The sequence below is a fragment of the Cebus imitator genome, unplaced genomic scaffold (genome assembly GCF_001604975.1).
Source record: "Cebus imitator isolate Cc_AM_T3 unplaced genomic scaffold, Cebus_imitator-1.0 Scaffold47, whole genome shotgun sequence".
Lineage (NCBI taxonomy): Eukaryota > Metazoa > Chordata > Mammalia > Primates > Cebidae > Cebus > Cebus imitator.
In genome coordinates this window covers 3,258,011-3,265,563 of record NW_016107362.1, presented here as the reverse complement: position 1 = coordinate 3,265,563, position 7,553 = coordinate 3,258,011, and positions in this window count along the sequence as shown.

Below are 7,553 nucleotides of genomic sequence, written 5' to 3'. Positions count from 1 at the left end.
AACTACACTCACTATTAATAAGTAAGAAGAAAAAAACACGTTTATTTTTAAGTTTAATAGGACATTTCAAATTTGCACGAAGGCAGGTTCACCAAGACAGTTTCCACATGCATCTGGTGACAAATTTTCAGATCTGATAAAATGTTTATGGATCTTTCTGCATTACTATGAAATGTACAAGCCTTAACTGTTTTCTTTTTAATCGGCATAGTCAGAACAAGATATATATCTACTTCTTTAGGCATTTCAGTGCCATCAGAAGGTAATAAAAGAGAAAATGGAATATGAAAATAAGAAAATGGAAAATAAAGTTTCCCATAACACAGACAAAATGTATACTTAATTTGGATTGTGTATGCCAAGTGATTTGTGTTTGTTAACAGCTCTATGTGGTTTGTGAAGACAGATTGTCAATAGTAGAATGGAAAATCTAAGCAAATAAATTCAAATGTTTCCCAAGGAGTTAGAGATAAAATACAGGGTGCATTAAATTAACTACTGCATATAAAGAAGCACTGATGTACATAAAGCTGGAAACCAAATGCTGCTACTTGACAAAGTCATTGACTAGATCTATGCAGATAGTACTCTGCATAACTTTAGAGGATATCATTTAGGCCTCTTTATTCAGGGACTACAAAATATTAGGCTGTTTAATTTTTATTTCGTTAAGTGTATTGGCTGAGCTAAACAGGCTAAATTCAAGATAATTTAACCCCAAGTTGTCTCCTGGTCATTTAAACAAGTAATCCAGGGCTTTAGTTGAATTCAGGATGGAGTTTCTTCACATCACTTCACTTTTCATTGCTTACCACAATATCCTAACCTCAACTTCTGATGTGGTTGATAAGATGACCCCTCCACTCTCTCCAATCACAATTGCCATGCCCACATCTGGTATCCGGAGCAGAAACTCAGTGCATGGGAATCATTGCATTTCCAGCTTTCCATAGTCAAATTGAAACTAGCATTGACATTAAGAAAACAGAAGGTGGATAAAATGGTATGGGAGTATAATAAGCAAAAATACTGCCAATTCCAGATCTGCTTAGGATCTCTTACTAGACCAGTTATTTGGTTTGTATCAGTTCTGCATAGCTTAGGGAAGATCACAGTATCCTTCCCACCCCTTGACATCTAAAACCACTTAGAATCTGGAAGGTTTCCTTTCTCTTCTCTATCTCCTGCTTCCACCCAGACCCATGGAGCAAGTTTACTTTCCAGCTTTTAAAAAAGCTTGCCAGCTCAAGGTCTTAGCTGTCTAGGAAGAATGACAGCAGGAACATCAAATCTCTTAGGGAAAAACATCAGCAACCTAATTTATAAGGATGTGCACTGGCCCCAGTGTCCCTAAAGACAATTTTAAAAATATTTGAACATAAGCACAATGTGGAATATATCAGCCTTATTCATAGTCTCTTAATGTGGATTTGTGTGTTTATAATCACCATGTTTGTTTTTTAATCACCGTATTTGTTTATGCAAAAATGTATAAAAGAACAGTCACTTTTATTATCTTTGGGTAGATTTGCATTTCTATTCTGCTGAGTACATTAAGATGAATAATATTAACTTGAAAAACTAAAAGGCCAATTGCCAAGTTAAGTTTCATTACTTCAGGACTCTGTGAAGAACTAAAGGCTTAAATATCCTATTTCTATACTGTGAAGTTTAGGGAGCAATATTATGTAGGCACAGGAAATAGAAAATAGAAGAAAGCTCAATTTGATCTTTGAGTACAAAAATCACATATGTGTTTTCTATGCTTTATCAATTATCTAGAAGAGATTCACTTTCTAGCTGAAACAAAAATTTTTGAATCTCCCATCATACATGTTAATTTCTGAAATGATATCTTCAACATTTGGCACTCACTAAACATCAATTAAATGCAAATGTAGTATGTTTTTTAAAATAATGACTGTTACTGACTATATCTACTATCTATCTAACAGAAGGAATATAATGTGGGTTGTGGAGAAATGTGATTTGATTTTTTCATGATTATAATATCAAATATGACTTTCATGCAAGAATTAAAAATAATCTCTGAATTTACTATTTTTGTTTTTAGTTTATTCTAATCTCTATTTTTAATGACTCCTTTATATGCCTTTTGAGAGCTTGCACCATTAGACAATTAAGTGTCTTCACTGGATAAAAATGGTAGTTGCACATAGGTAAAAGAAGCTTTTGCAGCTCTTTTGTTACTATATAGGAAAATCTCACTCCTTCCACAAGGCCTGCTTTATGGCTCTTCTGGATTACGGCAGAAATTTTTTCATAGTTCTTTATTAGAAATGATTACATTGAGCTCTTGGTAGTTAAGTACTTACCTTCTTTGCTTTTGTGGCATCCAGGGTGGGTATAATAGTAGAAGATGTTCGATCAATGCTTGTAGGAAAGTAAGAATAAGTGAATAAATGGATGAATGGATGAAACCTTAATGAGGCAAAAAAGATGCATTAAATTTTCAAGGAACAAGAGGTTAAGGAACAAAATTCTTTAACATCTAACCTTTTACTCTTTCATTCCCAAGTACCACTAACCTATTTACAATGATTTAAAATTACGTTCTAATATTGTGATGAAACATTAGTTTCATCTTTCATCCTATGAGAAAATGTGTCTATGGAGCAACAAAGGCTTCTGAGGGAATGGACTGAACTGATAGCTTTTATAAGAAAAACATATAGATTTTTTTCCTAGAGCAGGCATCAAGGACTTGGTAGAACTAATACATGAAGAAAAAAATGAGTTTGAGCTTTTGTTTCTGTTTGTGAAATCATATTTTATATTACAGTGATTGCCAGGAGAATTCAGAAAAGCTGAGGTGTATTAAAAAAATAATACATGTAACCTTCAGAAAAGCACTTCTCCAAGAATCTTTTCTTCTACACAAAGATATTAACTGTAGAGCTAATCTGAAATTGCAGCAAGTTCAGTAAGAAAGATCAGTGTCAACATTTCTATTGCAGAAATAATGTTTCATTTTTCTAGATTTAATCACAACATTTTAAAACCATCCATAAACAAAAAGTAAGGATGGAAACTGGGTGGAGATTTGCTCTTTGAAATAAAATTTAGAGACTACATTGGGGTAGTTTTTGTCATAAACATCCCCAGTGATATATATTGCATACCAGGCCCTTAATGCAATAAAATTCCTGAATGTTAATCATTATTAAGTAGTTAATGAAACAATTCTTATGAATGAATAAGATATACTACTTGATATTGAATGCAAAATTTCTGGAGTAGTTGAAAGAGAAAAACCTGCAAAGTGAAAATGGCCATACATAAATTGATGTTTAAAGGACTTGTGACCTCACCTGCCAAACCAGGATTTTAGCCCTGTGATGATACTGGGAATGCTCATATGGCAGGGTCTCAATGCACATTGGGCATCTATGTTTTTCTTCTCACTTTGTTTTCTAGGTTACAAACTTAGTTTCTTGATGTTACCGTAATTGCCCAATGATAGACACAGCTGCTACTGATAAAAGACCTTTTTCAACCCATTGGGTGTATGTTTCCCCAAAGATAAGCTGTTTCCTGTATAAGCAAAGAGAATATCCCCTCCTTAACCTTTTTGTTAATTTAAAAAATTATTTTAGTGGACATACAATAATTATACATATTTGTGGAGTACGGTGTGATATTTTGGTAGGTATAGATTATGTAAAATCAAATCAGAGTATTAGCATATCTGTTGCCTCATAGATGTACTTCTTTGTGATTATAATATTCAAAGTTCTCTCTTCTAGCTATTGTAAAATATACAATATAATATTGTTAACCCTAGTCAACCTACTGTGTAATAGAACAGCAAAACTTATTTTTCCCATTTGTAATGCTGTACCTATTGACCAATCGCTCCTCATCCACTTCTCTCCTCTCCTCTCCCCAGGCTCCAGTAACTACTGTTCTACTCTCTGCTACTAAGAGATCAACTTCTTTAGATTCCGCATATGAATGAGATCATCCAACATTTGTCTTTTTGTGCCTGGCTTATTTCACCTACCCTAATGTCCTTCAGGTTCATCCATGTTGCAACAAATGACAGGATTTTATGGTTTTCTACGGTGGAATAGTATTCCATTATGTAAATGTACCACATTTTCTTTATCCATTCATCTATTGATGGATACTTAAGTTGATTCCATTTCTTGTTTATTGTGAAGAGTGTGGCAATAAACATAAGACTGTAGATATCTCTTCAGCATACTGATTGCATTTCCTCTGGGTATGAACCTGGTTGTGGGATTGCTAAGTTATATGGTAGTTCTATTTATACATTTTGTGGAATCTACATACTGTTTTCCATAAGGGCTAGACTAACTTATGTTCCCACCTGTGTATGAGTCCCTCTTTCTCCACAGTCATATCAACGTTTGTTATTTTATATTTTTTTGATAATAGCCATTCTAACAGGTGTGCAGTGATTTTTTTCCCTTAAGTTTGGATTTGTATTTTACTGTTGATTAATGATGTGGAATATTTCTTCATATATGTTATGGACATTTGTAAGTCTCTATTGAGAAATGTCTATTCAGGTGTTCTATCCATTTCAAATTGATTTATTATTATATTATTATTTCCTGATGAGTTGTTTGAGTTTCTTATACATTATGAACATTAATCCTTTGTCAGATACATAGTTTATATATATTTTTTTACTATTTCATAAGTTGTCTTTTTAATCTGTTGGTTATTTCCTTTACTGTGCAAAAGCTTTTTGGTTTGATATAAATCTATATGTCTACATCTGATTTTGTTGCCTGTACTTTTTATCTTATCCAAAAATTTCTTGCCCAGACCAATATCATAAAGTGTTTCCTCCATGTTTTCTTCTAGTAGTTGTATCATTTCAGATCTTACATTTATTCTTTAATCCATTTTGAGTTACTTTTTTTTTGAGATGGAGTCTTGCTCTGTCACCCAGGCTGGAGTGCAGTGGCATGATCTTGGCTCACTGTAGCCTCCACCTAGTGAGTTCCAGTGATTCTCCTCCCTCACCCTGCTGGGTAGCTGGGATTACAGCCACACACCACTACTCCTGGCTAATTTTTGTATTTTCAGTAGAGATGAGGTTTCACCATGTTGGCCAGGTTGGTCTCAAACACCTGACCTCAGGTGATCTGCCCCCTTTGGCCTCCCAAAGTGCTAGGATTACAGGTGTGAGTCGTGGTGCCCGGCCACATTGATTTTTTTTATATGATGAGAAATAACAATCTAGCTTTATTCTTCTGCATGTAGATATCTAGTTTTGTCAACACCATTTATTGAAGAGACTGTCCGTTCTCCATTGTGTGTTCTTGGCAACCTTGACAAAAATCAGTTGGCTATAAGGGCATGGATTTATTTCTGGGTTCTCTATTCTGTTCTGTTGGCCTATGTGTTTATTTTTATGCTACTACCATGCTGTTTGGTTTATTACAGCTTTGTAGTATATTGTGAAGTCAAGAAATGTAATGATTTGAAGCTTTGGTCTTTTGGCTCAAGATTGCTTTGGCTATTTGAAGCCTTTTACTGGTTCCATACAAATTTTAGAATTGTGCTTTTTTATTTTTGTGGAAGAACATCATTGTTATTTTAATATAGCTTATCTTGAATCTGTAGATCACTTTAGACATTTTAACAATATTTATTCTTCCAATCTATGAGCAAAATTTCCCTGTTTGCAGATGACATAATCTTGTATATAGAAAACTCTAAATATTTTACCAAAAAAACTCTTAGAACTAATAATCAAGTTCAGTAGAGTTTTAGAATACAAAATAAACATACAAAAATCTGTAGCATTGCTATACACAAAAACTGTCTGAAAAATCAAGAAGAGAGTCTCATTTATAATAACTACAAAAAATACTTAGATATAAATTTAATCAAGCAGTGAAAGGCCTCTACACTGAAAACTATAACATTGATGAAAGAAATTGAAAAAGACACAAAGAAATGGAAATATGTTCTATGCTCAATCTCTCTTAAATTTATCCTTTGTTGCAAAGTCATAAAAGTAATGCTGCTTATGACTCACAATTGAACTTTCAGTAAATCACATTTAGTGAAAGGAGTTTCTCAATGTATTTCCTATGGGCAGGTCTCCTTCAGGGCTCAGTGAAGAGGCTTATCAGAGTTCTACTTTCTGAGACAAATATTGTGTAGTACTACAGGTTTAATTCCACCTTCTTTCAACCTCATTTTTCTTCTTTCAACCTGAAGTCAGTCATTCATTCAGGGCTTAGAGTTATGCCGTCTTTTCTAATGCTCACAGTAAGGTTTTGGTTTCACTTTGAAACTTTTGCTATTAATATTATTAATATTTACATACTGACCTAGTAAATATGATCTGGTCTACTTGATAGGAAACTAACATTTGAGCTGTGATTGGCTGGAAGATATTAGTATATCAGACCTAGGGTACTTTTATGATATATCTTTTCTTCAAATTTTTGTCCACAAATATAATTATCTTTGTTTTCCAGATAGAAACCTTCTGACTGAATGTACATAAATCTGTATTAGGAAACCTCAGAAATAAATAAAAGTATTATATTTAATTGTTAATATGTCAGGTGCTTATTCTTTCATGTATTTAACGTGCTTTTCCTAATTTTATAAATAAACTATAGAAGCTCTTGTCAAAAGAAAAATAGATTTACTGGTCTTTGAAAAGGAAGGCCCAGGACACAAGCTTTGAGTATTCTCTAGACCTCTCCTAAGGGGTCCTGAGTCCTCAACTCTCTGTTATATTATGCATTAATTTTGGGGCCATTGTTGATCAGTTTTTTTGATTCAGTGGCTTTATTTGTAAAACAAAGACACTAATGCAGTATAATCTTACCTGAATGATTATTAGAAATCTCTAAGATCATCACAGATGAACATAGACTGTTATATAAATTTGAGATTTTGAATACTTTTCATTTTCCCAGGCAACAAAGGACATTCAAGACACTTATTGTCATATGTTTGTATATATGTAAAATGGGATAATAGTAAAGAGATCCTAGAGTCATTGAAAGGCTTAAATGAGATAGAACATAGAAAGTGCTGAGAAAAGCGTTTGGTATCCAGTACATGGTCAACAAACATTAGCTGCAATTACCAGGCCACATATTTCACTATGTGACCCCACCCCAAGACCAGAGTTGACTGGCTGAGATGTGGACATCCGAATAATTTGGACCATTCAAATCTCCATCTCTCTGTCTCTGTCTGTCTTTTCCTCTTTCTTTTGACTGTTGGTGTGCATGTGCATGTGCTCACAAATTTCATCTTAGAGGAAGGGGAAAAGGAGATGCTAAGAACTGGGAGCTAACTTATGTCAAGAAAGATCCATTTGGAAATTTTAGAAGTTCTGCTACTAGGATCTTGGGAGGTCCTACCACAATACCATCATAGTTTAATTTTTTCCTTGGCTTGAATGGTATTCCCCCAGCATGATCAAATAAATTCTGTTTTGGGGATTGTGTGTTAGTTAGCTCAGTGAAATTGCTGTATTTTGCAATTAAAAGAAGCAATGCATATAGATTGTACATGCCGTTTAA